The 25,004-nt window shown below is 39.3% G+C and overlaps 1 long non-coding RNA gene across 1 annotated transcript in view; it reads right to left on the minus strand.

Moving 5' to 3' along the window:
- Positions 1-359: 359 nt before the first annotated feature.
- The window catches only part of LOC135300867 (uncharacterized), a 159,613-nt gene continuing 134,968 nt past the window's right edge, over positions 360-25,004 (minus strand). Inside the window, exons 5-11 of the long non-coding RNA XR_010362628.1 lie at positions 11,707-11,897; positions 8,660-8,800; positions 8,025-8,080; positions 6,088-6,320; positions 5,127-5,202; positions 3,715-3,844; positions 360-1,268 (exon numbers count right to left, since the gene is read on the minus strand). This is a non-coding gene — a long non-coding RNA (uncharacterized LOC135300867). The remainder of the gene's footprint in view (positions 1,269-3,714; positions 3,845-5,126; positions 5,203-6,087; positions 6,321-8,024; positions 8,081-8,659; positions 8,801-11,706; positions 11,898-25,004) is intronic.

The following is a 25,004-nucleotide window of genomic DNA, read 5'->3' on the forward strand; positions in this document are numbered from 1 at the left end:
GTCCATCATGGCTGCAGCAATTACACAGTGATGCCTTGGCAAGAGGGTTTCCCTGTTTAAATAAGTTAATTTCCCCGTTTAAATAAGTTTAGTTTAAATAAGCTATTGTTTTACTTCATCTCCTTGGAGTATTTGGTACAGTGCTTTTTCCTAGACAGCAGCTATCCTTTGCATCTCTGGAGCAAGAGCATTATTTTCCTCCCCTTTGGTAGGTTCGCAACTATTCCTTCCAGTGGCAAGCTAGCTAATGCAAGTTTTGCTTTGCAGAGCAAACAGAGCCCTTATGGAGAGTATATTGGATTCTCTTTGCAGCCCCTATGTTATTCTTGCTGTGGAAGGTAGCATCTTCCATTTCTTACCATCATTCCTTCTTGTTTCTAGCATACACAGTTGGGATGGATCACCGTCATTCCTGTCAGGTGGGTCTTCTTCACACACACTGGATCATCTCTGGGAGAATTCTTGGGGGCTGCCATTCAGAGGATGCACAACAATTATAACCTATGCTCCCTGCTGACTGTGGTGGAAGGAGAGGTGGTGGTGGGCAGTGCAGCTCTGTGCTGAGACAGAGACCAACATTCAGACTTTTTCATAGGCACTTACTTTTTCTCAAGGCATCTAGTTTTCCCAGCATCTTTGATGTCTCTGTTTTCCAAGATCTATTTTAGCATTGTAATTACATGTAAATAATAATTCTTTTTTTTTTTTCATCTGGAACTGAATATCTTGAATTTCCATATGCTGAAATAAGTGGTGGAAGACTCTCCTATTTTTACTGTCAGTTCTTTCCTAATTAGTCAGAAGTGGGATATGGACAGGACTGGCAAGCTCTGCTTTCCCAGAATTTGTGTGTTCTAGCATGACTTTGATGCTTGGTATTAAGGTTTCAGGGATGTTTGCTTTGATAACTGATTTTGAACCCTGACTGGCTTACTTTTTTTGCTAGGTTACGTATTTTCACAGGTTTTTTCAGGTCTATGGCTCAGTAACACAGTGCTACTAGCACATTTTGTGCTTCCAAGATATGTGCAATCTGCACATATCCACAGAATGCTGCTGCTCATGTTGCCTACACAGTAGCTATGTATGATAATGCTAAGCAGCCCCAGAAAGCAAGTGTAGCCTTGTTTCACACCAGTGTTCGAAGTGAACCAGCCTCTTACAGGGACTCCCAGATGCAGCCATGCACCCCTCTCTGCAAGGCTGTGATGACAAAGAGCTGAGTGCTGAAGTTCCACAAGGCATTCCTGAGGCCCATGTCAAGCAACCTGAAAAAGCAATCAATGAAGGTGGTGATGAGCAAAGCATGCCATTGCAGGTGTTCTTTCAGGACGCTCCTTTGCATGAATATCTGGTTTTCTGGGCCTGAGTCCAGAGGCTGCTCTCCTCCAATTATGTATCATCTTGCACAGTATTCCACTGCAAATGACCTCCCCTATAGCATAGGGCAGAGAGACACTTTTCCAGTCTCACATTTTAATATTTTAATAACTCCATGTTTTCTCTCATAAAAATTTGGCATTTTTTCCTAGTTTTTTTTAACAACTTTTTAAATTTTACTTCTGCAGTGACATAATGGTCTCTTAGCATCTCTACTACAACTAAAATGTCTTTCAATGCATTTTTGCTGCTACCTACTGGCCTGTAACTTGCTTTTTTGGCGTCATCAACTTACCAACAGCAATCTCTTTTTAAAGAGATTCACATCATGTCATGTTACAGAATCTCATGTCAAAGTAGGGCAAGCTTTCTGCTGCTGACTTCTTTAAAATGCTTTGCTAATCCATATTATATCTGTTGTACGTATTTCCCTATCTTTGCATTTGATCAGCCCACTTCCTGCTTAAACTACCCACACAGGATTTTTGTAACTTGGTAAACAAGATCTGCAGTTTCCTACCAGGGCAGGAGTTTCAATTTCAAGTTTTAGGTTTTTGATACATCTCTGTTCATCTTTCCTTTGCATCTTTAAAAAGGACATTATTTGTCACTGATTTATTCACTCTCACGTTCCTTCCTGTAATTGCACACTTTTCATTGTCTCAGCAATGTGGACAGCCACAGGAGCTGAGCTGGGTAGCACCACAGACCTCCTGGCCCTGGTACAGTGGAAGCCGTAGGAGAGATAAACTCAAGGCAAGGACAAAAGTGAAGACATCATGTCTGGTCACTCTGACCCCTTTGACAAGAGAAGGTGTAACAAGGACATTCCCGGCGCAAAAGAATGTAACAAGGACTTGATCACTGAAAAGATTGTGTTGCTAAGGGAAGAGAGCCAAAGGGGTCCTAGTGGAACATTTTGCATGGACATTAGAGAACTATAAATACTGGTGATCAGTGTAATAAGCTGGCTTTGCTTGCATAGCATGGTCCATGTCCCTTCAATCACTGCACAGCACTATAGAATTTTTATTTCTGAGTTTTTGTTTTCTTTATGATGCACCCTTTTTGGGCTTAGCTGGTTTATTCTGCCCGTCCTTCCCAGACTTTTCTGCTTGGCATTACAAAGACCATCACTGATACCATCAGTTATATAAAACATCTGACCCTGGAGGGTGATTGTGTCAGTATCTATTTCTGAGTCTTTTTGCCATCTGGCAACACCCACATGTTTAAGCCAGCAAGGTGCTTAAAATACATCAAACAACAAGTACAGATAAGTCTGTCTCCCACCATATTGGTAGATCTTTCACACAAACTATTTTAACACAAGGCCTAGGTAGGCTATGTGACTCCAAGTCTGCATGACTAAAAAAAGGTTGCTAACCTATAAGTGACAATACAAGCACTTAAACCAAGAAAGATATATTAAAAAAAGCTGAAACAACAACAGAAGTGAAATTGTTGAGTTGGCAGCAGTCACTTGTGGACTCATGGAAAAATTAACAACTGAAATAACTCTAAAACTCTGAGAAAAAAAATAAAAATAGAATATAACAACTCAGCAAAACTGAGGATCACCCTATTGCAGGGAGCAATGGAGTCTGGCACTTCCCTGTGTGATTGCCATCTGCCTGACCAGCAGAAATCCAGTGGTTACCTGCATCAGAAGTGGTGAGGGTATTAATGCTTAGGCTAATAGCACATTACTCACAGCCATTTATCGTGTGTACAGTCCAACAAATAGCATAATTGCTCCATACTCATAAATTGTGTTTGTGATCCTGCTTTTCAGACTCCATGCAGAGGAAAAGACATCCATATAAAAGTGAGCAAAAATGCTGAGAGGGTTATACTACACCATTGCTCTATTTCTTGATTGCTATATTCATCTTTGTTATGAAAGTGATCCATGAAAACAAATAGGCTGAGTTTTGGTATTTCTTAATTCCTACTATGAAGGCCATTTTGGAAATGCATTATTGTGTTCTTCTTCACAGTTCTCTGTCATATCCAACATTGTGCAACCTCTGTTTTGGCATGTGGGGTGCCATGCATTGCTCAGATCACCTGTTTGGTTGGCACACTTCCTTCTTCTCCATCCTAGTTGCCAGATGACAGTCTGTCTTCCTGGAGTGACTCAGCCTGCATGCTGGCTGACTTACCTGTCACTGCCCCTGTCATCCACACGTGGATATGTGTCAAGGCAGGATGTGGGTGGAGATGGAAGCACAGCCCAATTACAGAATGAAGAATGGAGGTGGGAATGCATGAAATTAATATTGGTAGAGTGGGAATTGTGGCTTTCTTCATAAAATCTTAAACTCTATTTACCTCTTAAGATGACTTCCAGCAGAGCAAAGAATTGGGCTGGTCTTACAATCTAGGCATTTGGTGTTCACAGAAATGTAATAGATTCAGGCAATATTCTGTGTCATCTATTAGCTGAAGCTAGCCACCAAAGCTGGAAAGAAGAAAAAAAAAAAAAAAGAAGCTAGGAACAAATGTAAATGAAAGTTATTTTTTGAAGTTGAAATAAGCTATTGTTTTATTTCAGCTTAACAAGAGTTAAAAAAAGGAGAAAAATTAAACAGTGGTGGGAGCATCAAGGTTTGAGAGAAAATGCTGAAGGAGATGGAAGAATGAGAAAAACTTACAATTTGGCTTATAGAAGCTCCTTGCTGTCCTGTAGCAAGGTCACCTGTAATTCTACAGACTCATCAAGGAGACAGTCGTCTTCGCTTTGGGGAAGGAAGGAAGGGTGAGTCTGCTGTCCTGTACATTTTTGCTGTGTGAGCAGCCCTCAGTGACTGGCCAACACCTGATTATCTGCCCAGCAACACAACCCCAGCAGCCTGCCAGCACTTGGTGATCTAGTCCAACAGCAGCACTGAAAGCTTTCCTTCTCCATTGGTGAATGGATCAGCACAGATGTGTGCCCTCGCCAGGCTTAATGAAGTCAACAAAATACTTCTGGTGAGCACAGTTGTTTATCAAGCCATGCAAACATGCAGTGCTGCTGTCACCTCAAAGCAAGTTAATTTTAACACACCCTGATGTTTCCTGGAAGTCAAGGGAAATGAAGTTCCAATTGAAATTTGGGCATAAGTGTAAATGTCTGCCAAACCACGGCCTGTATACATAACCTGATGCCTGGTTTCTATTTTCTGGTTTACAAATGTTAAAAAAATCCTTCAGTTGTGAGACTACCCAAACTCTCTTGCAACATGAGTAGGACCTTTGTTTCCGCCGACGTAATAGCATATATGGCAAAGAAAATGCATGAGTTGTGAACAGATGACTTCATATAGCTTTCAGGGCTAAAAAAGATGACTTTTCCTTGCTCACAACCTTACCCTTCTCAATTCCCTTCATTAATTGTTGCTGCAAATGAGCAGCTTCCTAGAGAACAACAAGACTCAAATTACTGTTGAAGCTGAAGGAATGGGGCTCAATTTCTCCAGCCTGAGAACTGTATTGACACCAAGCATCTAACACTGATCTACTGATCAGAAAGCCCACAGGTAGTCCAGATAACCTGCTGATTTTGCTACAAAACTGGCTGGAACTGGAGATGAAGCTGGGACAACTAGGAGGATGATGTAGCCACAAGTCATGAACTCAAGGAAACCATGTCCTCATGGTTCCAATACTGCACTACAAATAAATCTGTTAACTACCAGTGGTGTCACCTGATGGGAGCATATCAAACCAATATTTAAGAAAAAAATAATTCAATCACTTACCAAGCCAGTGAATCCTATTGACATCATATGTGGGGGTTTTGAACACATTTTGAAGGAAGTAATTATTGAGAGGTGGCTAAATGGGAGAAGAGATTAAAATGCATTGATGACTTGAAAAAAATAGATCATGCTACAAATAATTTTCTTCAATAAAAATGGAGACAAACACGCTTTTAGGATACTAGAAAAAAAAACTTTTGGTTATAAGTCAAGCCCTAATGAAAGTGTTAAATGATTCTTATATAATTACATCACATTCAACAATGTGTGTGTTCAATACGCACTATGGTGATAGGTAACATCATTTAGGAATGCATAAAATAGATAATCAGCAAAAAATAGATCAGTAAGTAGGGCTGACCATTATCCCTCTTCCTGCCTACACTCTCAAGTCTTTCAAACACATTATTTGACTATGATAAGATTTGTAGTTAGATTTCTTAGCTAAATTGTGATTGAAGTGTGTGATATATACAAAGGTGCCTGTGATGGGACTCCATAAGCCTGTGAAAAATACGGGCCCAGTGAAGCTGAGAAGAGAGAGAACACCTGAGAAATTAGGATACAGCCCCAGGAAATGGGTGAAGGTTACGAAAAGGAAGAGGAGAATGTTCCTTGTAAAGGAACTGGAAAGGGAATTCAAACACGAGAAAAATGGAGTGATGCAGTCTGAGAGGATCCTCTGCAGCAAGGATATCACATCTGATTCAAGTGCTCCAGTGTGTTATCACCACTGCCCTGGTTATTAGCATGGGAGCTCAAAGTGAATTGTCACTAAACCAAACCAAACCTACACTCAGCTGCTGTCTTCTGTATAAGAGGGAGGGGGTGTTACATCCTTTGGTAGGAACAACATGACTTGTGGTTTGCACAGCATACCCCAAATTCAGACAGATGGAGTAAAAACTGAAAACAAAGCCCTTTCAGCCCTAAGAGATTCAGTGTAGGAACATAAATTTACCCATTTTTCTGGACAGCTGTTCCCAGGCTTCCTCCTCCTCCATCCTTTATGAAATCTCCAAAATGCCAGAAACTGCAACACAGATTCAGTGCATTGTATTCCTTCTTCTGAACAATGCTCTCCCATCTGGTTTCCTGATTTTGTAGGTGATAACTTAATGACTGCCACTGGTATTTCCTGGGATTGCACTGTTGGGTTTTTCCACAATGCTTCTATCAACTCATGCCCTTCTTCTGAGAAAAAAATTCTAGATGTAGGTTAAACCAGCCTGATACGAATGAACAGTTACCCCCAGCTCTGTGAATTGAATAGGCTGAAAGGAGATGTGTTTTCTTCATAAAAGGTATCACTGCAGTAAGAAAAGCCCACTGATCTCTTAGGAAGAATTAATTAGGCAGAAAAGAGATACTGAAAGAACCTGAGCTAAATTGGTGAAAATAGGGAAAAAAGGCACAGCAGTGGCTGGGGAAGTGAGGTAGTTAAGAGAAAAGAAAGTAACAATGAGTTAAACAAGGGGAGAAAGTGTATGATGCATTATTTCATACAACATCATTGACAAAGTACGTCAATATCAGCAGATCCCTTGCTGGATCTGTGGCAGCCTTGCAGCTCCATCCTTCCAGCCCATGGTGGGGGAGCTGCAGCCAGCTTTGTTTCACTCATCAGGAGAGGAGCAGCATCGCGGGGCCCTTATTAAAGTCCTAGAGTGGTTTAAGCAGCTTAAACTGCTTTATAAGCTTACAGTATCTAAGCCTTCAAAGCTGCTTAAAGCTATTTAAGCCGCTTAAGACACTTTAGTCTGTTGGTATGTGCAGTGGGGCTGTACCAACACCCTGGCCTGCAAAGCAAAGAGTCCACCTTCATATTTACAGGTCCCAGCAATGAAATCGCCTCGCTGGGGCTGCCCTGAGCATGCTCAGCTCAGCTGAGTTCTCTCCTTTTGGTCACAGAATCACAGAAGAACTCAGTTTGGAAGAGACCTTTAAAGGTCAGCTACTCCAACGCCCATTGTCTAATTGTCCCTCCCCATACTGTGGGATTAAGGCTGCCCTTGACACCTAACATTTTAGTACCAGGGTCTTTGAAATTCTGCAAGATTTTTTACTGCCATGGATCCACAGGTGGGGTGTCTATGATATACCTGATGCAAGCCATATGTATTCTGTCAGTATTTATCCATTTGCACATCAAAATTCACGAGCTCCAGTGCCTTTCTTATAAGAGAGGAAGTTCATGTGCAATATGAAATCCTTATTCTGGTGTCTGAATGTCCACTACAGTTTTAAAAGAACTAAAGGACCAGTTGATATTCACTGAAGTATACCTATAAACACTGAAATGAAATATTTATAAAATTCTGGGAGTCATAACCCTGATCCCATCTTTGAGGATCATCTTTTGCTAGATTAAAATAACAATGGTGACTGAAAACACTTCCAGGTTACAGTCATATTTTTGTTAACACTACAGTCCACTTTGATGATCACAGATTTCTCTAGAAGACATTTTTGAGCCAGTTATTTTCACATTAAGTAGTGAATAGAATTTGTCAGAAGTCTTACATGGGTTTGAATTTCTAGCAAAGAGCATATTTTCTGAAAAAACTTAGTTTTAAATAATAAAAAATGAAATATAAAAATAAATGGCTTTTCTCAGTTTTCCTTTGTATGATTTTAAAGAGATTTATTTTGAGCTAACACAAAAAAATATCATATTTCAGAATGCTATTTTACTTACATAGTAATTCTGGTTGGCATTTTCTTGTGTATATGAGGCCTCTGTGCTCCTCTAGATAAGATATGTATGTGTATATATATATACACACATACATACACGTGTGATGCACCATGACCATGCAACATTTTGGGTTTTCAATGTTGAAATGCTCAATTATAATTCAAGCCCTTAAAACTTTCCAACCTTTTCAAAACACTTACCTTTTTTTCCTCATTCCCATTCTTCCAATTTTCCAAAATAGAAAAATGTCCTAAAACTTTGAATAGAAAGAATTATTAAAAAGAGAATTTCTCTCAGGTTGAGAAGCCTGCACTTGTTAGTTTTACTGATGTCTATATCTGTGCTGTTTTTTTGCAGACCCACTGGCATGACAACAAGATTTTGTCCTTTTCCATTGGCAAAGATTATTTGATCTGTGTTTATTCTGGATATGTTTATTTAATTCCTCATTTGAGCACTATCATAAATGATTAGGTCATTACTGCCCTGGGAAAATAACCAGTTTAATAATTAACTTGTGCTTGCAGAGCTCTTCAACAGCTCAGAAAAATACAGTAGTTTGCACATAGAAGAATCATAGAAGTACAGATTTGGATAGAATCTCAAGGAGTTATGTAGTTTGTTATTCCTCAATATTTTTAATCAAAGCTGTACCAAGCCTTCCTGACGTAAAATAAAAACAAACCAAAAATTCCACAACACAAAATCAAGGAAAGATGTTAAAAAAAGTACTAAAGAACAGCCTGTGCAATATTCCATAACAGCAATTGAATATGCTTAGAACCTCACATGGAATTTTCAAATGCTTTCTTAGTGAAAATATGTTATGGATTACCTTGTAATAATTTGTATGCTCTGTCACAGTTCCAGTGATTTCAGCCACCTGCTACAAAACATGCACCTGGGTCATCTCCAGCTTCAAAGAAAGTCCACAACTGTCTTGATAAGTGCAGATGGCAGTCTCTCTGATTTGTATCTAAAATCAATAATGGCAAGTATTTACAATCTTCTTGGGTAATATATTCCAGCAGTAATCTTTTCTTCTAGTTAGAATAGGTTACTGTCTTATTATTGTAGTATAGCTGAAAAAGGTTTCTTTGACATTCTGTGTGTCATTAGTGGGCATCAAACACCATAAAACTACCCTCTTTGTAATAGCCTATTATGTACCCAAAAACTGTTGAACACCATATAACCTTTTTTTTTTTTTTAAGATTAAAACAAAACTAGAACTTGCAACCTTGCTTTATGTATCCAATGTTCCAATTTCATCCTTGTTGATCTCTGGATTGCCTCCAGCTGATCTACACATTTCTGAAATTATGGTGCCTCAGAATAAAACAGTATTTTAGCTGAGGCCTCACCAGTGCCCAGAAGAGCATGTTAATTATCTCGTCTTACGTACACTGACATGAGCAGACAATTCAAGAAAATCTAGAATTACATTTATCTCTTTTCCTCAACAGCATCACTCTGTTGGCTCATTCATGGCCCTTATTAATCACTAAATCTTTATCTGCAGTGGCATTTTGTGGTTATGCTTTTGATTTCATCCTCCCAAATGTAGCCCTCTGCGATTGCCTTTGTTCAAATTTTTCATGTTGGATTTCACAACCTACCAGGATATTTTTGAATTCTAATTCTGTCCTTGAGCATATTCTCCAAATCTTTACATATTGTCACCTACCAAGCTTATAGGTATATAATTATTTCTAATTCTGTCATTTAAATCTTCATTGAAATGCTAACAGAACCCTATCCATTAGGAACTGAGCAAGACATCCCCACGTGCAGCTACCAACCACCATGTATTAGGCTTACTTTTGACAGTGGACTGAATTAGGAATGATTTCAAATGGAACAGTTTTCCCCAGTTCATTTATGAGCATGAAGGATGATATCAAAAGCCTTACTCAGGTCAAGATACATCTTGGGTCTTACATACAGACATTTGAACTGCTTTTCCTTATCTTTTGGACCAGTTACCTTATTCAAGAAGAAACTTAAATTAGTTTGACAAATTCATGTTGGATGCTTCTTATCACCTTCTCATGGCGTGTATGAATTTACTTCTCAATAATTTGTCTCATTATCTTTCTCAGTAGTAACATTAGGCAGAGTCCTCTGTAATTTCCTAGGCTCTTCCTTTCCCATTTTTAAAAGCAGGAATGGTTATAACCCTGCAATCAGCCAACAACTTCTTAATTGTGTCAAAATCTAAGCCTGCCATGAACGCCAAATTTAAGAAAAAAAGTCACCAAATTTTTCTTTTCCTTTTTTTAAAACCCGGTGCCATGATGGGAAGAATTAAGGAAGAGCAAGCCTTTAAACCAAGTTTGGTTTAAAAGAATGTGCAAAATGGATACTGTAATGCCAGATTTCTGCTAATTACCAAAAATTTTAAGTGTGATGCTGACTGCATTTCCATCTTAGGGTACAAAGTTGCTGTAGGCCCTGGTGACTTACCCGGTCCTTCAGGAACTTTCAGAGATAAGTCAAGAGCCCAGTAGGTATTAAGTGAATTTCAGCAAGCACTAGAGACTTGTATACATCTCACTTATTCCAACATTCTTTTACTTGTTTTTTTCCCTACTCTGGCATATGTCATTATGTTTAAAAAAAATAGCATTGTTAAGTACTTATCATTGATGCTTATGTGCATGTGAAGAAAGTAGCAAAATTAATAAAACCTTTCCCTCAACTCTGGCTGTCTATTATTTGTGCCTCTGCCCTTCTCTTCCTCTAACTTCTTGGTATTTATACAATCCATTTTATGCTCCAGGAAAGTTGTAACTCATTTTCGACTCATTCTTTCTACTTTTATCCCTAGATGTTTATGCCAGTGCTTTGTTACCCATCTCACTTATATGCTTTGAGATTAAGAATAACAGACCACCACTTTGTCATCAAGCAGGATTGTCTCTATAAAACTCGCTTGTGTATTTATATGTTTCTTCTGTGTACAAGTTTTAGGATCAATTAGACAGCCAGCTAGTAAGAGAGAGAAAGTAACTACAAAACCAAGAAAAGTAGAGCTGGTGTTTCTAGCTCTTATCATTCATCCCACACAAATGCACAGCCCAGTTTTCTGGGCTCTACATCAAAGCACGGGTATTTATGGCTAGACTTACCCTTTGGTATGTGCTTTCCCATGGGAGAAGAGCTGCTAATCAAGGTCAGGATTGCCCAAGCAGGCCAATGCTTCCACAATATGCCCTTGATTTCACTCTTTGTAGGATTGCCTTTTTGATATTCAAGTCACTGGAGGATTCCTTATGCAGATAATGCTGGCCTATTACTACTTATCTGTCTTTCATGTCAGGATGGTTTGCTGGTGCACCTACAGCATGGTTTCACTTACAGGTTTATTTTCCTTAGAATTCTTTCACATGGGACAGTTCCTAGCAGCACCCTGATTTGCTGTGATGAACAGTGGTCAGGTTTTTTTATTAGCTTCATCTAAAACCAACACCAAACCAGTGTGTTTCACCTGACAGTTTTCACATAAGAAAAATAATTGGTTTAAAATAAATAATATGCGGCTCTAAGCAACCTAATTATATCCCATTTTTAAAAATTACTTTGCCAATGAAAAAAGGCATGTCAGGGCTTCAGCATGATGATTTATGGCTCTGTCATAATGACAGATGTTCTTCATGCATCTCTAACATTGTAATCTGGGATCAATGTGCTTTTTTTTCATGTTTGCTGGTAAAAAGAAATACACTATATAAATACATCATTATTTGTCTTCAAGGCCTTGTTCTGCATTAGCTTGGGAAACTGGTTTGGTTTTGAAATGAGTTCTATAGTAAAGCCACTGTAATAGTGTACCACAAAAGCAGCACTGCAGTTGGACACTTACCCTTGCTGGACACTTACCAGGCTGATAACTGAAATGCAGGGAGGATCTGGCATGCTGCTGTGCTCCTCTGAGCCTCGGCAGACTTCAGCCAGGGTATACAGCTTCTCAGTTCACCCTGCAGACTGAGATTCCTGATCTTAAGCGTTCCTTGTCAGCATCCAGGATTTATTCCCTATACTCCTTGGCTGCTGAGAGGCAGGATCTGAGCCTAGTGGGAGAGGGAATCAGTGAAGCATGAATGGAGAAAGGCATTAACTCACAGAGGAAGAGAAGTGAGAAATTGTACCAAAAAGGAGCTTCTTTCTGCCACTCTCCACCTCACACACTGCAGTTCGATAATCCTCCATCTCTAGCCCTTTCTTAGGTAGAATTGTTCTTGGATCCCATGTTTCTGCTTAGAGAACTGCTGAGAGAAGCTGAAGGGCCACAACTTTAATTCAATAAAGCAGTGGAGTGACAGAGACACAGGAATATCTGTACACACATTTTTGTAAGTTTTGATGTTGCAGTGAAATTACAGCAAAGTTCTCTACCAGTCTATCTTAGGGATTGCACTTCTCACAGCATGGCCACACTGGTCAGTGCTTGTGGGATAAATATAACTGATGTTCAGAGCTTCTGCAAACCATATATCATCTTGCTGCAACAGCTTCTACAGGTTTCTTATTGTGAGGGTATTTCTCTGCAGTCCAGATCTCTGGTACAGTTGCATTTATTGATTAGTCTTGCTCAGCTCCAGGTTCTCAGAAAAAAAGTGCAGAAAATCATCTTCCACAAAATGCAGAAGTTACAGGAAAACTCCTTTTGCCAGATATGATTTTATAGCCTATCTTCACTAGGAAAAAATGTGTGATCAGCTATAAAAAACAGCATTAAAAACATAGTGAAATAGTGCATCAAAGAATATTCGTTAACAGTGAACTTACTTGGCTGGTGCCATTTTTTATGAGCTTTTTGATAAGATAGGCTTGGGGAAGAATTAAATACAGAGAATGGTTCTGCACTGAGGAGAAAAGGGTGTTAACTCATCTTTCAGGTCTCTACTTTTCACAAATGAGATAACAAACAGGTGCTATCATCAAAACAGGCAAACAGGCAAGCGAAACCCTGCATTTAAGACGGCCTTCATCATTATTACCAACAGAGGATGACATTGCTTCATTCTGGGGTTTCCTGAAAGCTGCATCACATATTAAACTAACCCAAGCCTGCCCTGCTAGCTTTACTACATGAGTAGTAGTAGGATGTATGGTAAGTAAAAGGAGATCTACTCTAGAAGATACCTAAAGCCTCCACGAAGATGAAATTTCATTAACAAAGGGTGTTGTTTGGACAGGGTCCCAACAGAAACAAAATGAACTGTGTGTGCTAAGGCATGCTGAGATTCAGGCTAGTCTGGGACCTAGAGAGGCACAAGAGTGGATCTCCACTACTGCTGAAAACCCCTGACCCTGATCTCAACCAGCTCCCCAGCTCCCAGATCACAGCTGGTGCACAGGACACAGGTACAGACCAAGGGCAGGAAGTCTGTTTCCAGCTGTATCTGCTCATCTGGCCATGGTTGGAGATACCCAACCACAAGCTAAACTTAGCAATACAAATACATGAAAGAAAATTGCTCACATGAAAGCTAAAAAAGGGCTTATTTTCAAGGTGGTATGGCCTATCCATGTCGGTTCTGCCGAGCTTCAGATACTGCAAGTTTGAGGACTCAGACTATTCTTCAGGGTTTAGGAAATCAACAAAAGTTAATCTTTAGAAAAAGGACATGCAAATAATTCACCATTATGGTGCAAATACAGAAATCAAGTTTCACACGTGGTTACTATTTCCTAACTTCCTCAGGGCTACAGATCTTTCAATTCATTTGGTCTTAAAAAAAAGAAGTATATGACATTGCTCAAAGATTTACACTTACAAATCAATGCATTTTTCAGCTACTACACAAACTTATTTGGGGTTGAAATATTTACAACATGGCAGAAAAACAAAGTATGAATGCAATTCTTTGTGATTGCAAAGCTGTCCTGTTAACAAAATGTTCTTTTTTGTTTTCTTCATTTTGCAAGAAGCCAGAAACAATAAACAGTAATCATATTATTTCTTTTTAATCATATGCCTTTCAATAAAACCCTCAAGGAAAAAAAATTATTGGTCATGGTCATGAAGAGACATATTCATGAACTTATAAGGCACAGTCATTCTGTTAACTTTAGTAATTTACTTCATAGCAATAGGGTAGTTTTGAAGCAAATACCCAGACTGTACCCATAAAACCACATATTAACTGGTTTCTCAAAATTATGTTGGTGCGCACAAAGCAGATTCCTGTTGCATGAAACCAGAACTCTACAGCATTCCAACTCAATGGAGTAATTGGTCCTAAATTCTCATGTGGACTTCCCATGACAAAAAGCTCCAGTATGTAGTTAAGGTACAGACATTCCCCAAAGCTGTCAGACCCTGAAGAGTGGCCACAAAACCTGAAGGAAGCTGCACAGTCAGGTACTGCATATATCTTCCTCTTCACTACCAACTGCCCTTCCTCAATCAGTTTAGCAGTGATTATCTATCCCCCCTGCTTTGTCCTCAGTTAACCAAATTTCAAAACTAAAACCTTTATTTTCTCATTTTCCCTGCCTTTTGCTGCTGAACCCATCTTTTTTGTGTTATCTTTCTTTTCCCTACACTTCAATCTCTGCTACCACACTGGAAGCACCCTCTTACACCTGGTAATTGCAGACTGCAGCCCCAAAGAAATTACATTTCCAAAAAATGTGTACCGTGATAGAAAGAGGAGTTTTTCAAGGGGCATGATAACCCAGTGGCACTCAGAGGTGGAGCAAAGCCTTATGTGTGTAGTTGTAGCTGCAGTAGGCTGGAAGTACAAGAATAAGATAAGAATCTTATCAAGGCTTCTCTCTCAGAAGTCTTGGAGACCAAAGCCTTGAAGAGTTCAGATGTCACCCGTAGCACTACTGAGGACAAAATCTCCATACCCTCTTGACCTGTGGTGTACCTGCTCACCTCAAAGAAACTAGTGACCAAGGATTAATGGTCAGAGGCTGCAAGACTAAAGGATGGCAGGCATTTGGACATGGCTCTGAGTTCTGAAATCTCATCTGAGGATGGTCAAAGTATGGCACCAACTTACAGAAGAGGGCACTGATGATGCTCTTTGGCATCCAAAAGTCCTTCACCCACCTCAGGTTATCCTGTCTATCTGTCACAATCAGCATAGTCCCAATTGTTACATTTATTTTAAAATTTGTATCCTATATTCAGAAAACACTGCAGCATTTGAGTCTCAACAAATATTACGGAAGGACAGCGGCATTTTTATGGTCTTCCAGATGAACATTATTGAACTGCTCAAACATGATCTTCACAAAGCATTGCAAACACTCCTAGAAAAAACACTGTCACTACAATACTTGGTCAGACCAGTGACTGGTCTGGTCCAATAGGTAGTCTCAGAGGAGAATAATGCCAAATATCCATGAGTAAGTCTCGTGACTCAACTGTTAATTCAATAATTGGGGGTGGCTGAATATACATTATTGGAATTTTGTCAGGCAGTGATAATGACCTAGTATTTCTCCATGAAGTTGTTAGCTCTGATGCAATTAAAAATGTTAACCACGTGTGCATTCCTTTTTAATTACATGTTTAACCCAACAGCTTACTGAAACAACAAAAACTGAGAAATAGCTTAAATTTTTAAAAAATATTTTGAACTCTAAGGATGCTAATCTAGGAAGATTACTCACCATCTTCCTTAATCATTTCCATGTTTGCTTGCTTTCTGGAGAAGGGTATATTAACACTCACTAGAAATGCTACAGCCTACTTCAGTCCTGCTCTAAGAGAATCCTCCAGTGAGACTTTGCTACAAATGCAAAAAATTCAGACAGAAGTTGTGTGACTGTGAGGTAATGTTGTGATTCTTTTCACCAGTCTGGATTGATGAGAAGTCAGACGCCTTTTATTGTCAATTAATCCTAAATATGGGATATAGGAAAAAGACTTGTAGTTTTTAAAATATTAAATGGAGTTAATATTTTTTCTCATCTTCATAATTTTTTGATTGTGAAGAGAGGCTCATTGCATACTAGTAGAAATGCAAACACTTTGAGATAATTAGTTTAATTTTCCAGACTGACTTCCTTTTGAGGTGTCTTCATTAACCCATCAGCCACAGCCAGCCTCTGCACATCCTGTGCCCCTCATCAAAATGTGTTTTCCTCAGCCTGCAGCCCAGCACCTACAGCTCATTCTCTTGGGGTATTATGCATCTCCTCAGCAGCCTCTTTGTATGCACAGCTCATATCTACACCAAGCCGCTCCCTCTGTATCCTTTTCTTTCTCATCCTTTGTTGAAGCCTGCATTTATTTTCAAAGACTCCTCTACTCAGCCTTTTATGTGCAGTGCTTTAAATCCTTTTATTCCCCTGAGCATTCCCAGCTATCCATTCTTTCCCAGAGAGGGAGGTGGATCTTCCTTGAAGTCATTATTCAGGGAAAGAAGACTAGGCCCCATTATTTGATTGATTTCACAAGTCATTTAAATGAATGGTATGTAGGCACAACTAGCAAATGCTTGTTAAAATGGTTAATTTGATAATTTCTTTTCTGTGATAGTGGGAGAACAAAAAAATTACAAAATGAGTAGCTGAGCAAAATGGCAAGAATTATGTTTTGTCCTTTGAAATAATATTAAATGACAACATAAATCCTGTAGAAATACTTATGGGATATTGCTGTATCTACCGAGAGTTCATTATGTCTTATATTATTAGAATGAAAGACAAATATATTATGATGTTAAAGCTGCACCAATTTTTACTTAAGCAATCACATTACAGGCAGTGCAGTGTGCCAGAAAAATGACTGGTTCAGTGACAAAAATCCTTTTCTATTACAAAGCCCTTTTTAGGATAATTAGCAACAGGACAGAAAATAAGATACAAAATATCTTTAAATGTAGGAAAAATGGGAAATTATTCTAAATTTGCCTTAAGCACTTGCTTGCATGATAAAATCACTATAATGATATACCTAACTTAGTGGTCTTCACACAGAAAAGGTTGAACACTTAAGTAGAGTAATAAGACCAGAAAGACAAAGCTCTTGAAAAAAGATCTTGCCATGATCTTCCTCACTTATGTACTGTTTCAGTCAATACCAGAAATTTTGTAATTACTGAGGAAAAACTAAGTTTTTTTCCCTTAAAAATAAAACTGTCTACTGTCAACTTATTGAAAACATAAACAACTTCCTGATTATAGCTGAAAGATCTTAGGTAAAGGCTACATTGGCTTCAAGTGATCAGGTTAAGTTTCTGTTCCCAAGTATTGGGGTATGATTTCCAATGGCTTTATCGGGGGTTGTGCCTGTAATCTGTGAATGGAGAGAAAAATATGGACATGGAAACAGAGACTCCAGAGTGATGTCTGACAGTGTCTGCAACCAAGCCTGTGACAATTGCTGACAGTATGGTTGGAACCCACATCACTAAATTTTGCCAGGTGAGTACACTGATGACAGGCATCCTGTGTTTGAAGACCTCATTCAGGCATAAATGTGTTCCTTAATAGCAGAGCCTTAGTCAATGCTGGAGTTTCCTATGGGCTCAGCATTTGTTAACCTCCAGCCCTGGACGCTAGCTTGCCTCTCTTTGCTCAAATAGAGCAAAGGAGCTGCAGTAACTCACCACTCCTGCCTGGCCAAGGGCTTCTCCCCAGCACATCCCCAGATACATTATAGTCAGCACTTTGCTGGCTATTTTTTTGCTATTTTTATTTATTTTTCGCTATTATTGCCAAACCCTTTGCATCACCTTTGGCAGCTCCAGTCCTAGGGGTGCCACAGGGGTGCCATCTGTGCAGAAATCCCCAGGGGCCAAAGGCCTCTAGAAGCCATGGGAAAAGGCACAAAATTGCTTTAAGGACTACATTAAAATGTTTTTGAAGGCTTATTGCAGTTGGCCATTGGACTAAATTGCCATAAGGGAATTAGTAGCACAGGCATGATTCCCATGAGAGACTGTTTCTCCTTGGTGGTTAGTCCTTCAATTGTGTATTCTCTCTGGCAATAACTTTCCTATACTCAACAAGACCAGAGTCATACTTCATGCATCTCTTTCTAGCAGTGGTTGGGAGGCACCCTGAAGCTGATTGTCATTATTAAGCTTGCCTATGCTGGCAAGCAGTTTGCTAACACTTCCCAGACCAGACAGTAATGACCCTTTGTTCCATGTTATGCCTATCAGAGCTGTGGCAGTGGGTCCATCTTGATCAGAAATGTGCTCATTTCTTGATTGACATTCCTTAGATCTTTCTGAAGTCAGCTGGGAACGTGTCTGAAATGAAAGGTCACTCTTACTGAAGTCTATGCAAAGCAGTGATTGCAACAAAGCAAGTATCCTTTAGGATGTAGAGTGCCTTCCATAGTCCAGTCTCTCATATGCATGCAAAGATATGTTTGCATAACTTTTATTATTTATGCTCTAGACTTCATCAGTTTTCCATATTGAAATGTGATGATTTCACATTCACTCTGTGGCAGTATATACTGATCATTCTGAAAATATTAATAATTTTTCTACACTTCTTATTCTATACAGCCATTGTTCCATCATTTCTGTCTTCCCAGTGAATGAAAACTTACCCACTGGTGTCATTCTAAGATGATAGTTTGCTACCAGGGCCTCACTAGCAGAATAAAGCATATGTTTAAATAATTAATTTAATAAAGATATAGGAACTCAGTGGCAGGAAATAGCATTATAAACTTCAGAACACCAGGAGCATAATTAGTACTGTGGCATAATGATGAAAGAAGGCAATAAAATAGTTTTACTTCACTCTGTAATTCTTAAAGCACTGAAAATTAGCTTGTCAGCAGGGAAGGGTTGGTTTCTTTTCTTTCAATTTCATCTGCATGCTGTCTTAATGTTATTTCATTTTTAAAAGAACACAGAACACAGTGAATACTATACAAACAAATTTTGAAGTCACACAGTACATGAAACAATGTATTTTTTAGGCTGAGAATCTCACATTTAGGAAAGTTTTTAGTGTCTGGACAATCACTGGTTCTGTGGTCCCAGGAAAAATTGCAGGATGTGACCATTTGATCTGTCATCTCTGCCAGCCATGGAGGCTGAGAAGGGTGGAGATAACAGCATCTCTGTACCAGCCTTATCCAAAGAATGGAGAGATCACATTGGAGGCAATTTGACAAATTCAGAGAGACGAGAAGAACCAACATGCCTGATATTTTCAATTTAGTGGCAAATAAAATAACCTAGTATATCTTATAAAGTAATGGTGGATAAATGATGTGAAGGAGCAGAACACTAGAACAATCAGAGTAAAAATGTATTAGAAACAAATTATCAAAGGATGCCAAGTGCCATCTCCACTTTCTGCAGATGCCAATGTCAAAACATCCCCTGCACTACTTATTATTTCTACCCTGTATCAGAAAGCCATATATTTATGTGCTGGTCAGAGAGATCATTGTGCCACAGGGGTGGAAAGATGACTGGAGACCCCTGGAACAGAAGGCTGGGGATACAATTGGAGGAAACAGTAGAGGCATATTCACATCCTAACAGAGGTGATAACAGTACAGAAGTTAAAGGGTACAATACAGTGGCTGCTCCCTGGATGGAATGGGGCTGGCATGCTCAGAGACCTACTCCACAGTGATTCCCCAAACACACAATCTGCAACTGTGAGCACCTGCTGAGGGAGAAGGAATGGAGGATGGAGCAGTGTGGAGAAACTGCAGCCACACACTGTCGAAATCTTTGCAGGGAGGGGAACTCTATGGTGAAATCAGTCTCCTTGGATGAACTTGGTTCATGATATAATTGTAATATTAACACACACCTCCATCCCAAAGGTACAACCACTCCTCACTGGGCACGTGCTCTATTTTTTTTAAACTGTGTCTTTAAAAGCAAAGCAAGAGAATTTTACACCAATAAGTAACAAAGGTATGTATGACTAGAGTCACTCAAGCTCCACCTAAACATAAAGAAATTATATAACCTGAGCATGGGGAAAAGTTAGTTATCAGTACTGAACTTGATTCATATCCATTTTACTGTTGGATATTTATTTTCTGTTGACTGTATTTATAATACAACTACAATACCAAACTGAAACATATTGGATGATATCCAATTCTGGATGCAATCTGATTCTCTGCTTTTAATTTACCTTTATCTTCAACAGGGGGCTGAAATTCAGATTTCTTTAGAAAGAGAACAGTCTGAGCTTCCATACATAGTCAGTTTGCTGCTTTTTCACTAAAACCAAATTTAGACTGAACTAAACACTTCTCTGAACTGATTTATCTGACATGGAAAACTCCACTAAATCACTGATCTCATTTTATATTAACAAATGTAGGCAGATGTATTGACATCTTATAGATTCATGTCTCTGTGGTATAAAAACACAGAGGAAAAAAGGCAAGACCTGACAGAGCTCTAAGTTTAATGGAGACAAGCTTAGTCAAGAAATGGGTCTGAGTTCTCTTATGTGAAAGAGGGACAGGAATTATAGGCCTAGAAGACAGGATTTGGTGATAGGATTTAAGGCAACTCAGAAAGCCATTTAGTCTGTTCCAGATGGCAAAGGCAGCATGGGAGAAGGAGCTCAGTGCCAACAGTGGCAAAACAAGCAGGGGAAACACAATATTTTTTAAAAAAATTACTGAATTCTGTAAAAAGCCTCTATTCAAAAAGTGTAAAAGTTGCAAAGTTGAGTTCCTGAGGATAGGAAATGCCTGATTGAACATTTCCCAGACAAATTAAATTTGTAAATCTTACATGCACTGTAAAATCTTTAATTACAGGATAACATGTACCTTTTCACACCTTTAGCCTTTCTGTGCACATGGATGGCATACCAGTAATGAGCAGTGATTCATTAGCCTGTCTTGCCCTCACATTGCTAAGTGCATGGCCTCATGCCTCATTTACTATATCCTATTCAAACAGTGGCCTGAATACACAATTAGTAACATTCTCATAGGATCACCCATGCAATTTTTTGCTATACTACTTATTGCTTCACAAACATTAAGTAATATCTCTAACTTCCTTGTTGGATCAGGAAATTTTTCTTATTTTTATGTTTTAGAATAGTGTGAGATGATGAAAGCCTGTTTTTGTTTTTGGTTTTTTTTGGTTTTTTTTTTCTGGAAAGCCCACATTTGTCTGTGGTGAATTCCTATGTGGGTCTCATCTAGAAGAAATGACCCTTTACCATTTAGTTTTTTCACCCCTATGTGAAGCTGGAACCCCTTCCTCTTCAGGAATACCATGTCATTTGGCATGACAGTGAATCTCTACCTTTGATTGTTTGGGGGCAAGTCTATCCCACTGGGCCATCTGCAGCCTGAGCTCTGACCAGGCATTCCCTTGGGCAGCGGGGTGAGAAAGTGAGCAACCACCTTTCCAAACTGTGGAAAATGCATATTATATGATTGGCTCTTCACAAATATTAAAATGAATACTATATGTGTTATGTTAGAAAGTTATGCTGTATTAATCTCTTTTAAGTAGTGTGGTAAATATAGCTTTTAGGCTATAGCATAATATTAAAATAGAAACTGTGTGATGTAAGATACTTTTTGTAAATAGCTCAAGGAATGGATAAGATAATCAAGATAATTCTTCGCACAGAGATAACAGCAACAAGACACCAAGCTCCCAAGAGAAGAATTACTGCCTCCTTTTTGGAATAGCCCAGACTTCGTGGGGATCAAGGCGATTGATTTACAAGATGAAGGGGGAAGCTAACAATAAAAAGAAAAATCCCTAGTGTGAAAGGAATGTTTGCACCATGTATGAGATATATGAATATGCAACAGGCTATTGCTTTTAAGGGTTAATCCTTTGTTAGCAAAATGTGTTTCTATGGCAGAGTGCCAGACACCCAGACATCCGTAATCCTTTGCTTTTTATTGTCCTTTATTGTCCTAACTCTGATTGCCCAAATTCTTATTGCTCTAATTGTTATTACTATTTTTATAACTATTTTATTACTATTAAACTTTTAAAATTTTAAATCAGCTGATTGGTGTTTCTCACATAAACCTACTGTTTGAGTAGAGAAGACAAGTGTGCAACCAGAGTCAGAACACAGGTATATTGAGCTTCTTTTATCATGATCCTGCACATTCACATGAGCTACCTTTACTTTTTGAAGTTCATATTTCATTGCTCCCTGTGAAGCTGAAACAAGCCAGAGTTGCTGCCATAATCAGCAGGAAATTTTTCCAATAGAAAATATCATCAAGCACATTTCTCAATCCTCTGCCATCCCAGACCCATCACATCCCAAGTTTTGTAGAAGAGCTGCAAACAACTCTGTGATGAGCTTTAGTAGAAATATAAGCCTTGGTATGGTTAGAGCAATAGAAACCTGCAGATGTGGGAGAACAGGAAGAAGTGGAAGAAAAAGAGATGAAAGAAAAGCATGTGTTAATGGCATCTAAATTAGTAGATCATAAAGTCTGCCTCACAACTATCTGCAGTTTCTATTTATAGAAACATCCAGATTGAGAAAAACAAAGGACAACCTAAATACAACAGCCTACACCCAGGAAGAGACAAAAGAACAATGAGTTAATCAGCAGTTTTACCTAAGGACTCACAGAGGTGGGACAAAAGGAGAGACAAATGATTCACAGTCGCTGGCAACTTTTAAAAGGTGTAAAAGACACATTCAGAAGCCAACCACATGGCTGCCATTAAGAAGAACAACCCAGAAGACACCATGAGAACTAAATAGCTAGCTTCCCTAATTCTTTGTGGCCTCAAATATTTTTGGACAGACCAGGTGCAGACACACTTTCAAGCTTCCCAATAGGAAAGAATGAGTAAAACTACGAGAAGAATGCTTGTGTCTGAGTGATACCTAGTTTGCACAAAATAAAATTACTTTTCCTTCTTATGCTGCCTCTTGTTGAGGGTTGCTCCATTACTTAAGATTTGCATAACAGTTCTAGATACTGGATGCCTCTCCATGGCTCCCCTCCCACCAAGTTAAGCCTCACCAGCTGCACTGGCTAAGCAGCAGCACATGATCACAAGTGTGATTTCCTTGGAGAAATAGTGTTTGATTTGAGCCCCAGGTTGGGTCATGGAGAAGAACCGGCACACGGTGAAGGGTTTTGGGTGGGCATGGGCATATGTCTCTGGCTCTTGTGCAGGGACACAGCTGCAAGCCAGCATCTGAGCATTGCTCAAGGAATGCTACACAGATTTCGAAATATGATCTCACCCATCCAGCATCACTCCCTAGCCCTTTATTTGATCCTCTGTAATCACTGATAAGCTGTATCAATTGCCTCTACTTCTGCAGAAAGATGACATTCATCTCCGCTCCCAGATGCCTGCAAAGTTTTAGGTCATCAATCCACTGAGGCACCAGCTAAACTTCATAGGTTGGGGAGGAGATTCTAAATACCAAAGCCTCCAGAGTCTTTACTATTACTGCAAGGGCTCTCCAGATGAAGGGGAGAGAATGATGCATCTGACTCTGTCTTGTCAGGAGGCTAATTAATTACTTTATTATACTATATTACATACATCTAGACTGAATCTGCCATGCATTCACTCTGCACAGCACTGCCCTCAATTCTATGACTTTGCTGAGACTGTCTCATGACAGTCCAACACACACACACACTATTGGCCCTAATAGGCCAAGGAGTCAAAACATCCTCACTCTGGCTAAACAATCTCCATATTGCATTCTACTTTGGCACAACACAGGCACAGCAAGTGTTTTCCCTTTCTCTGATGTTCAGAGAATGTGAAACCCAGAGATATTCTTGGGAAGAATTGTGCCTTGCTTTTCTCTATGAAGAGAAATGTGGCAACACTTATGAAAAGAATGGGCAGGAGATCTTTCTCCTTTTTAATGCCTTTATTAAAAAGAATCAGCTCAGGTGGGGAGAAATCGACGGGTTGCGCCCACGCCGCCGCTGCTCCCAGGAGTGGCACGGAGGAGGAGGATGATGCAGCTGTGTCCGCTGGTCTGCAGGCAGAGCTGGGGACTCTGTCCTCACGAGAGATTAGGAGATTCCACCTTTTTGGTCCAACATCTCAGGTCCTCTCTCTAGTCAACATCCTTTCAGGTTAGGGTGAGAAACAAAAAGGATCCAAGCAGGCACTGGACTACGCTCCCATCCTTAGACATCACTTAGGTCACTTAGTTCTATGTTGGCTTGTTGATTTTAGGGGTTTTCCTGGAAAACTGCAAAATTTGGTGCAATGCATTTCTCATCTGCATACTAGCTCTGATGCCACTCCCATTCTCCTGGTACCTGCAGGGTCCCCGGTGTCCCTCCCTGGCAAGCATCAGGGGGACAATGGTTAATCACCAACCATTAACAGGTTGAAGAACTCTTAACAATGAAGCTAACTTAACAGCAACTGGTCCAACTTGTTTTAACTCTGCAACCTTAGAAAAAATAGATAACTTTTTATTTATAACAACTTACAAAAAATCGCTCCACGCTCACCCGCTAATGACTTTGCAAACACCTGCTGCATGTAACTATAGACACACCTTTAAATGTTTTACAGAGTTGTAGTCATCCATTCATTATTTATGATGGAGCACTAAAATATTTTGCAGGTAACTGTAACACTAGAAAGCATTAACAACTGTCATTCACACAGTGAGAATTTCTTATGTGTTAAAAGAAAGTTGTGACACCAGCATAAGTAGCATTTTAATATTCAAAGCACTTTTAACAAGAAGCAATCCATATAGGATCATTGTGATAGAGGTAGGCATTGAAAAGAGATTCAAACTATTTCATTTCCACACAGCACTGCAAATAAAAGCCTGGCTTACAGCCTTATGCCATCAGGGCTGAAAACTGCTTACATGGGAATACATATTACATACTGTAGTTGTATTTTCCTGTATACATACTCTGCCCCCTTACAGGTGAACTTTTAGTTTGGGCTCTGTTAAATTACTTCAGAACAGGTTACAATCAAACAACCGGATTATTTCTAGGCAAAATAAACTGCTTCACTGCATGGCTAGCTACAAATATAATACTTGGTCACAGTCAACATTCCCAGAGAATTAGGTTATTTTCTGTATCTAAAAGTTAACCCTTTATTGTAAAACAGGTCCATGCCATCATAAGCAAGTAGAAAACAACAATAAAATAAATAACAAAGGACAGATTTGTTTCCTCTGCTTCACTTCAGCAGCGCAAGGGGACACCAGTGAGAGTGATAATCATGGCCAAAGACATTGCACAGTAC

Source organism: Passer domesticus, chromosome 5 (genome assembly GCF_036417665.1).
Source record: "Passer domesticus isolate bPasDom1 chromosome 5, bPasDom1.hap1, whole genome shotgun sequence".
Lineage (NCBI taxonomy): Eukaryota > Metazoa > Chordata > Aves > Passeriformes > Passeridae > Passer > Passer domesticus.